Raw genomic sequence first — 10,000 nt, 5'->3', positions numbered from 1 at the left:
AACCCTAAACCGCGCCAAGTACGGAGGGAACAGCGCGGCTAAGGGCTCGAAACAAACCCTAAACCGCGCCAAGTACGGAAGGAACGGCGCGGAGAGGGCTCGAGACAAAGCTCGACCCTAAACCGCGCCAAGTACGGAGGGAACAGCGCGGCTAAGGGCTCGAAACAAACCCTGAACCGCGCCAAGTACGAAAGGAACGGCGCGCAGTAGGGGTTTAAAACAAAGCTGGTCCCAAAACCGCGCCAAGTACGAAAGGAACAGCGCGGTCGAGACTCGGAAGAAAAAGCTTTCAAAGTGTCGTAGCACGATGCACACTGCTGTTCGTGTGGAACAAACGTGACTACCGTGCTGTACGGTGGAGTTCTGTGCGCAAAAGCGGCGGGTGTGTTTCTAAGCACCACAGCGTTGTGTCAAAAAAGAGGTGCCTGAGAGAAACGCATGCGACTGCCGTGCTTTGCGGCATAGCACCGTGCGCAAAAACGGTGCGCATGCAAGAGGTGTCAGAGCTAGCGAACTTTTGCCACGAGCAACAGGTCACTAAAAGCCTATAGATGACGGTGTTGGAGGAAAAGAAAAATATCGAGAAAGCACTGCGGTGTGCCGTGCGTAGGGACGGGCGCGCGTGCCACATGCCGCCGAAATATGGGTGTCGGAGAAAACAGAGTGCCGCGCGTAACGAGGGGCGCGCGTGTTACAGAGAGATATGCCCAAACGCATGAAAGTGTACGCAGGTGTCCTAAGGCAGTTTTTTTTTTTTTTCCTCATTTTGATGTCGCCCCGGCTGACGTGGTTTTCGTTTTTCCGTGCCGCCCCGGCTGACGCGGTTTTCGTTTTTCCGTGCCGCCCCGGCTGACGCAGTTTTTGCGCCGCCCCGGCTGACGCGGTTTTCGCGCCGCCCCGGCTGACGCGGTTCCGACTTTGCACTTTTTGGCTCACCCCGGCTGGCGGCCCACTCACTCGATCGCCAGGTCTGTTTGCCCCGGTGGTTCCACCGCCAGGCTTAAGCGCGAACTTTTTTTGTTTGTTTTCTTTTGATTAAGCGCAAGCTTTTTTCTTTGTTTTCTTTTGATTAAGCGCGGGCTTTTTTCTTTGTTTTTTTTGCATTCGCCCCGGCAGACGCGGTTTTTGCGCCGCCCCGGCTGACGCGGTTTTTGCCGCCCCGGCTGACGCAGTTCGGACTTAGCACTTTTCGGCTGTGCCTGGCTGGCGGCCCACTCACTCGATCGCCATGTCTGTTTGCCACAGTTTTCCCGGTGGTGCCGCACCCGGGCTCGCCCCGGCTGACGCGGTTTCGTGCCGCCCCGGCAGACGCGGTTTTCGCGCCGCCCCGGCTGACGCGGTTTCGTGCCGCCCCGGCAGACGCGGTTTTTTGCCGCCCCGGCAGACGCGTTTTTTTTTTCTTTCGCCCCGGCTGACGCAGTTTTCGCGCCGCCCCGGCAGACGCGGTTTTCGCGCCGCCCCGGCAGACGCGGTTTTTTGCGCCGCCCCGGCTGACGCAGTTCGGACTTGGCACTTTTTGGCTGAGCCTGGCTGGCGGCCCACTCACTCGATCGCCATGTCTGTTTGCCACAGTTTTCCCGGTGGTGCCGCACCCGGGCTCGCCCCGGCTGACGCAGTTTTCGCGCCGCCCCGGCTGACGCGGTTTCGTGCCGCCCCGGCAGACGCGGTTTTTTGCGCCGCCCCGGCTGACGCGGTTTTTTGCCGCCCCGGCTGACGCAGTTCGGACTTGGCACTTTTCGGCTGTGCCTGGCTGGCGGCCCACTCACTCGATCGCCATGTCTGTTTGCCACAGTTTTCCCGGTGGTGCCGCACCCGGGCTCGCCCCGGCAGACGCGTTTTTTTTTTTCTTTCGCCCCGGCTGACGCAGTTTTCGCGCCGCCCCGGCTGACGCGGTTTCGTGCCGCCCCCGGCAGACGCGGTTTTTTGCGCCGCCCCGGCTGACGCGGTTTTTGCCGCCCCGGCTGACGCAGTTCGGACTTAGCACTTTTTGGCTGAGCCTGGCTGGTGGCCCACTCACTCGATCGCCATGTCTGTTAGCCACAGTTTTCCCGGTGGTGCCGCACCCGGGCTCGCCCCGGCTGACGCAGTTTTCGCGCCGCCCCGGCTGACGCGGTTTCGTGCCGCCCCGGCAGACGCGGTTTTCGCGCCGCCCCGGCTGACGCGGTTTTTGCCGCCCCGGCTGACGCAGTTCGGACTTAGCACTTTTCGGCTGTGCCTGGCTGGCGGCCCACTCACTCGATCGCCATGTCTGTTTGCCACAGTTTTCCCGGTGGTGCCGCACCCGGGCTCGCCCCGGCTGACGCAGTTTTCGCGCCGCCCCGGCTGACGCGGTTTCGTGCCGCCCCGGCAGACGCGGTTTTCGCGCCGCCCCGGCTGACGCGGTTTCGTGCCGCCCCGGCAGACGCGGTTTTTTGCCGCCCCAGCTGACGCAGTTCGGACTTAGCACTTTTTGGCTGAGCCTTGCTGGCGGCCCACTCACTCGATCGCCATGTCTGTTTGCCACAGTTTTCCCGGTGGTGCCGCACCCGGGCTCGCCCCGGCAGACGCGTTTTTTTTTTCTTTCGCCCCGGCTGACGCAGTTTTCGCGCCGCCCGGCAGACGCGGTTTCGCGCCGCCCCGGCAGACGCGGTTTTTTGCGCCGCCCCGCTGACGCGGTTTTTTGCCGCCCCGGCTGACGCAGTTCGGACTTGGCACTTTTTGGCTGAGCCTGGCTGGCGGCCCACTCACTCGATCGCCATGTCTGTTTGCCACAGTTTTCCCGGTGGTGCCGCACCCGGGCTCGCCCCGGCTGACGCAGTTTTCGCGCCGCCCCGGCAGACGCGGTTTCGTGCCGCCCCGGCAGACGCGGTTTTTTGCGCCGCCCCGGCTGACGCGGTTTTTTGCCGCCCGGCTGACACGGTTCGGACTTTGCACTTTTCGGCTGTGCCTGGCTGGCGGCCCACTCACTCGATCGCCATGTCTGTTTGCCACAGTTTTCCCGGTGGTGCCGCACCCGGGCTCGCCCCGGCAGACGCGTTTTTTTTTTTTTTTCTTTCGCCCCGGCTGACGCAGTTTCGCGCCGCCCCGGCTGACGCGGTTTCGTGCCGCCCCGGCAGACGCGGTTTTTTGCGCCGCCCCGGCTGACGTGGTTTTTGCCGCCCCGGCTGACGCAGTTCGGACTTTGCACTTTTTGGCTGAGCCTGGCTGGCGGCCCACTCACTCGATCGCCATGTCTGTTTGCCACAGTTTTCCCGGTGGTGCCGCACCCGGGCTCGCCCCGGCAGACGCGTTTTTTTTTTTTCCTTCGCCCCGGCAGACGTGGTTCCCCCCCCCCCTCCGTCTTTCTTTTTGTTTTTTTTTTTCGCCGCGGCTGAAGTGGATTTTTCGGTGCCTCGACGCCCCGGTAGTCGCGGTTTTTCCGTTTCCGCACGGCCCCGGCTGACGCTGCTCGGTCACAGTCGCCTTTTGTGGTGATTGCAGACTTCTTGAGCGCGGGTGTTTTTTTTTTTTGTTGTTGTTGTTGTTTTATTACGCATTCGCTCCAGCAGACGCTGTTTAGACTTTTTGTTTCCTCTTTTATCCTGCGACGAGGTGACGAGGTTTATTCGGTGCCCCGCCGCCCCGGCTGAAGTGATTTTTCCTGTCCCGTGCCGCCCCGGCTGACGCGGTTGGGACTTCGCGTTTGTTCGGCCGCCACGGGTTTTGGCGCACTCGCTCGGTTGCTTGTTGTTGCCACTTGTTGCGAACCCAGGTTTCTTGAGCGAGCGCGGGCGTTTTTTCTTCCTTTCTTTCTTTGTTCTATGTGTTAGCGAATCGGCCTTTAATATCACACGAGGACTCACAACCAACAATTTTCAGTTTGAAGTGTAAAAAATCTGCAGGTGTTGACGTAACTGACTTGCCCCGTACCCTTGAGTACATCCATGAAGTTCTCGTAGTACTACTAAATCGCATTATTCCAAGTGGAGAAATTCCATAAACTTGCAAACCTCTACACGAAAATCGGTGCGCGTGATAAAGTTGAAAATTATCGTCCGATATCAAATGTGCCTTCTATAACACAAATTCTAGGAAAAAAAAAAAAAAAACACTTGTTCGCCGTTTTCTGCGCCGTGACTGGCAGCACTCCGGCGAAGCGAAACGGGGTCGATTCGAGCACGATATCGGCGTCTTTCGACGTGCTCGCCGGCGACCGTCGCACGAGTACGTCGCACGAGCGCGTCTGCCGGGGCGCCGTTTGCGAAGCCGACGCAAAAGTGGGAACCGCCGCTCGGATGATCGCCGCTTTCGGCAGAGTGAGTGTTGGCACTCCGGGGAAGCGAAACAGCGTGAATGCGCCCACGAAATCGGCGTATTTTGAAGTGCCCGCCGGCGACCGTCGCACGAGTACGGTAAACCGCGTCAGCCGGGGCGTAGTTCGGGACGCCGACGAAAAAGTGGGAAGCGCAACTCGGATCTTCGCCGTTTTTGCAGGAGTGAGTGCGGCCCTCCTGCGAGACCAAGAAGCATCGATTCGTGCACGAATTCGGCGCCTTTCGACGTGATCGCCGGCGACCGTCGCTCGAGTAGGGCAAACCGCGTCTGCCGGGGCGGGCTTCGGGACGCCGATGCGAAAGTGGGAAACGCTGCTCGGATGTTCGCCGTTTTTGGCCGAGTGAGTGCTGGCACACGGGCGAAGCCAAACGGGGCCGATTACGGCACGATATCGGCGTCTTTCGACGTGCCCGCCGGCGACCGTCGCACGAGTACGGTAAACCGCGTCAGCCCGGGCGGAGTTCGGGACGCCGATGCGAAAGTGGAGAACGCCGCTCGGATCTTCGCCGTTTTTGGAGGAGTGAGTGGCGGCACTCCGGAGAAGCCAGGGAGCGCCAATTAGCGCACGATATCGGCGTCTTTCGACGCGCTCGCCGGCGACCGTCGCACGAGTAGGGCAAACCGCGTCTGCCGGGGCGGGGTTTACGACGCCGACGCAAAAGTGGGAACCGCCGCTCGGATGTTGGCCGTTTTTGGCAGAGTGAGTGCTGGCACTCCGGCGACGCGAAAGAGCGCGAATGCGCCCACGAAAGTGGCGTATTTGGACGTGCGTGACGGCGACCGCTGCAGGAGTACGAAAAACCACGTCAGCCGGGGCGAGCGACACACGGCGGTCTGGGTGCTTATCGCTGCTATTATAGGGGCACCCCGGCAGACGCAGAAAAAAAAAAAAAAAATTTTCGACCTTCTTTTTTGCTGGTCGAGCTCGGGTAACCCAGGTCGCAATGGGAGCCGCGCACGAAAGCGGCGTCGCGAGACGCGTTCGCGGTCGCTAGTCGCACGAGCTCGGCAACCGCGTCAGCCGGCGCGGAGTTCGGGATGCCGACGGCTAAGTGGGTACCGCTGCTCGGATGTTCGCCGTTTTTGCCGAGTGAGTGCTGGCACTCCGGTGAAGCCAAGGAGCGCCAATTCGTGCACGATATCGGCGTCTTTCGACGTGCCCGCCGGCCACCGCCGCACGAGTACGGCAAACCGCGTCTGCCGGGGCGGGGTTCGCGACGCGTACGCAATAGTGGGAACCGTCGCTCGGATGTTCGTCGTCTTTGGCCGAGCGAGTGCTGGCACTCCGGCGAAGCGAAACGGGGCCGATTCGGGCACGATATCGGCGTATTTCGACGTGCTCGCCGGCGACCGTCGCACGAGTACGGCAAAGCGCGTCTGCCGGGGCGAGGTTTGCGACGCCGACGAAAAAGTGGGAAGCGCCGCTCGGATCTTCGCCGTTTTTGCAGGAGTGAGTGGCGGCCCTCCTGCGAGACCAAGAAGCATCGACTCGCGCACGATATCGGTGTCTTTCGACGTGCCCGCCGGCCACCGCCGCACGAGTACGGCAAACCGCGTATGCCGGGGCGGGGTTGGCGACGCCGACGCAAAAGTGGGAACCGCCACTAGGATGTTCGCCGTTTTTGGCAGAGTGAGTGCTGGCACTCCGGCGAAGCGAAAGAGCGCGAATGCGCCCACGAAAGTGGCGTGTTTGGACGTGCTTGACGACGACCACCGCAGGAAAACGAAAAACCACGTCAGCCGGGGCGAGCGACCCATGGCGGTCTGGGTGCTTATCGCTGCTATTATAGGGGCACCCCGGCAGACGCAAAAAAAAAAAAAAAAATTTTTTTCGACATTCTTTTTGCTCGTCGACCTCGGGTGACCCAGGTCGCAGTGGGAGCCGCGCACGAAAGCGGCGTCGCGAGACGGCTTCGCGGTCGCTAGTCGCACGAGCTCGGCAACCGCGTCTGCCGGGGCGGAGTTCGGGACGCCGACGGCTAAGTGGGAACCGCCGCTCGGATGTTCGCCGTTTGTGGCCGAGTGAGTGCTGGCACTCCGGCGAAGCCAAACGGGGCCGATTCCGGCACGATATCGGCGTCTTTCTACGTGCTCGCCGGCGACCGTCGCACGAGTACGGCAAAGTGCGTCTGCCGGGGCGGGGTTTGCGACGCGTACGCAATAGTGAGAACCGTCGCTCGGATGTTCGTCGTCTTTCGCCGAGCCAGTGCTGGCAATCCGGCGAAGCCGAACGGAGCCGATTCGGGCACGATATCGGCGTCTTTCCACGTGCTCGCCGGCGACCGTCGCACGAGTACGGTAAACCGCGTCAGCCGGGGCGGAGTTCGGGACGCCGATGCGAAAGTGGGAAGCGCCGCTCGGATCTTCGCCGTTTTTGGAGGAGTCAGTGGCGGCACTCCGGTGAAGCCAAGGTGCGCCAATTCGCGCACGATATCGGCGTCTTTCGACGTGCCCGCCGGCCACCGTCGCACGAGTACGGCAAACCTCGTCTGCCGGGGCGGGGTTTGCGACGCCGACGCAAAAGTGGGAACCGCCGCTCGGATGTTCGCCGTTTTTGGCAGAGTGAGTGCTGGCACTCCGGCGAAGCGAAAGAGCGCGAATGCGCCCACGAAAGTGGCGTGTTTGGACGTGCTTGACGACGACCACCGCAGGAAAACGAAAAACCACGTCAGCCGGGGCGAGCGACCCATGGCGGTCTGGGTGCTTATCGCTGCTATTATAGGGGCACCCCGGCAGACGCAAAAAAAAAAAAAAATTTTTTTCGACATTCTTTTTTGCTCGTCGACCTCGGGTGACCCAGGTCGCAGTGGGAGCCGCGCACGAAAGCGGCGTCGCGAGACGGCTTCGCGGTCGCTAGTCGCACGAGCTCGGCAACCGCGTCTGCCGGGGCGGAGTTCGGGACGCCGACGGCTAAGTGGGAACCGCCGCTCGGATGTTCGCCGTTTGTGGCCGAGTGAGTGCTGGCACTCCGGCGAAGCCAAACGGGGCCGATTCCGGCACGATATCGGCGTCTTTCTACGTGCTCGCCGGCGACCGTCGCACGAGTACGGCAAAGTGCGTCTGCCGGGGCGGGGTTTGCGACGCGTACGCAATAGTGAGAACCGTCGCTCGGATGTTCGTCGTCTTTCGCCGAGCCAGTGCTGGCACTCCGGCGAAGCCGAACGGAGCCGATTCGGGCACGATATCGGCGTCTTTCCACGTGCTCGCCGGCGACCGTCGCACGAGTACGGTAAACCGCGTCAGCCGGGGCGGAGTTCGGGACGCCGATGCGAAAGTGGGAAGCGCCGCTCGGATCTTCGCCGTTTTTGGAGGAGTCAGTGGCGGCACTCCGGTGAAGCCAAGGTGCGCCAATTCGCGCACGATATCGGCGTCTTTCGACGTGCCCGCCGGCCACCGTCGCACGAGTACGGCAAACCTCGTCTGCCGGGGCGGGGTTTGCGACGCCGACGCAAAAGTGGGAACCGCCGCTCGGATGTTCGCCGTTTTTGGCAGAGTGAGTGCTGGCACTCCGGCGAAGCGAAAGAGCGTGAATGCGCCCACGAAAGTAGCGTATTTGGACGTGCTTGACGGCGACCGCCGCAGGAGTACGAAAAACCACGTCAGCCGGGGCGAGCGACCCACGGCGGTCTGGGTGCTTATCGCTGCTATTATAGGGGCACCCCGGCAGACGCAGAAAGAAAAAAAAAAATGGGGACATGGCGTGCGTCACCGTGCGGCTTCGCAGCGTTGCCGAAGTCGCCGAGCCCTTCGACTGAGCCGAACGGCGGACAGGGAACGTTGGTCGGCCGTTCTAACCTGTCGGTGCCACGCCGAGACGTCGTTAAGGAAAACCGCGTCGTGGGCCTCTACGACGCCGTCGAGTCGTTGTACGTTTGGTGTCCAGCGTGTCGGCGGCGAGTAGCGGACACGTCGTTCACGACTTCGGTCTTTCGCAGTCGACGCGAACTTGCGGAGAGTCGTGGTGCCTCACGTTTTCGGCAGAAACCGCGGCGGAATTTTCCCGTGCGTGCGCGCACGACCTCGGTGCTGTGCCGTCAGCGTAGTGTTGCACAAACTCGTGGCCTACCCAAGGTGCGGTACGTTTGCGGCCGTATCCTCGGTGGGAATTTCGTGAGTAGGGTCGCAAATTCTACGACCTCGGCGGGTTTGAGAGCGACGTAGACTTGTGGCACGCTCAACATGCCACACGTTTCGGGGCACACCCGCGGTGAAATTTTCTCGAGTACGCTCGTATTAGGGCCCAAGGAGGTCTGGGTACTTATCGCTGCTATTATGTGGGGGTTCTCGTGAGCGGCGTACGCGAAAGCGACCGGGTGTCTGATATGCGGCGGGCTTCGGCCTCGTCAAGCGTGTCCTCGGGTCTGCTCCAGGGGAATCCACGGCAGTCGTCTGCAGCCTCATCCGCTTGATGCGTTAGGGGCTGGTTGTCGGACGGTGCCGTTTTACCACGATATCGAGGTGTGTTCCGTGTCGTCCTCGGGCGATTCAGATGCGAAAGCGCCGAAGACGCGGGCGTGACCCGTCGTCTGGCGGCTTTGCAGTCTCGGCTCCGTTGCTAGTTCCGGCCGGTCCACCGACAGTGCAGCGGGCTTGGGCAACCCGCACGGCGCGACCGAGTCGATGCAACGAAAAAGAGCGAGCATGAACGTGCTTCTTGCCGCACGGCTCCCACTCGTCTTTCGGGAAGGTTGTGCCGTAGCGAGCTCGAACGCCGTCATCTCGGAGTGCAAAATAAGCGTGTTGGGGCGCCTGAAGGTGGCCTCCGCCGCACACAGACTGCGTCCGGCCCGCCGAGGGCGAGGACGGACGCGCAGTCGAACGATTACCTGGTTGATCCTGCCAGTAATCATATGCTTGTCTCAAAGATTAAGCCATGCATGTCTAAGTACATGCCGAAATAAGGCGAAACCGCGAATGGCTCATTAAATCAGTTATGGTTCCTTAGATCGTTTCTTCCTACTTGGATAACTGTGGCAATTCTAGAGCTAATACATGCAGTGAGCCTGGAGCCCTTTGGGTAACGGGTGCTTTTATTAGACCAAGATCGATCGGGTTTCGGCCCGTATTGTGTGGTGACTCTGGATAACTTTGTGCTGATCGCATGGCCACGAGCCGGCGACGTTTCTTTCAAGTGTCTGCCTTATCAACTTTCGATGGTAGGTTACTTGCTTACCATGGTTGTTACGGGTAACGGAGAATCAGGGTTCGATTCCGGAGAGGGAGCCTGAGAAACGGCTACCACATCCAAGGAAGGCAGCAGGCGCGCAAATTACCCACTCCCGGCACGGGGAGGTAGTGACGAAAAATAACAATACGGGACTCTTTTGAGGCCCCGTAATTGAAATGAGTACACTCTAAATCCTTTAACGAGGATCAATTGGAGGGCAAGTCTGGTGCCAGCAGCCGCGGTAATTCCAGCTCCAATAGCGTATACTAAAGCTGCTGCGGTTAAAAAGCTCGTAGTTGGATCTCAGTTCCAGACGAGTAGTGCATCTACCCGATGCGACGGCTCGGACTGAACATCATGCCGGTTCTTTCTTGGTGCACTTCATTGTGTGCCTCGAGATGGCCGGTGCTTTTACTTTGAAAAAATTAGAGTGCTCAACGCAGGCGAGTCGCCTGAATAAACTTGCATGGAATAATAGAACAAGACCTCGTTTCTGTTCTGTTGGTTTTTGGAATACGAGGTAATGATTAAGAGGGACGG

Source organism: Rhipicephalus microplus, unplaced genomic scaffold (genome assembly GCF_043290135.1).
Source record: "Rhipicephalus microplus isolate Deutch F79 unplaced genomic scaffold, USDA_Rmic scaffold_1019, whole genome shotgun sequence".
In the NCBI taxonomy this organism is placed as follows: Eukaryota; Metazoa; Arthropoda; class Arachnida; order Ixodida; family Ixodidae; genus Rhipicephalus; species Rhipicephalus microplus.
The sequence above is the reverse complement of the archived record's forward strand: the minus strand, read 5'-3'. Positions refer to the sequence as shown.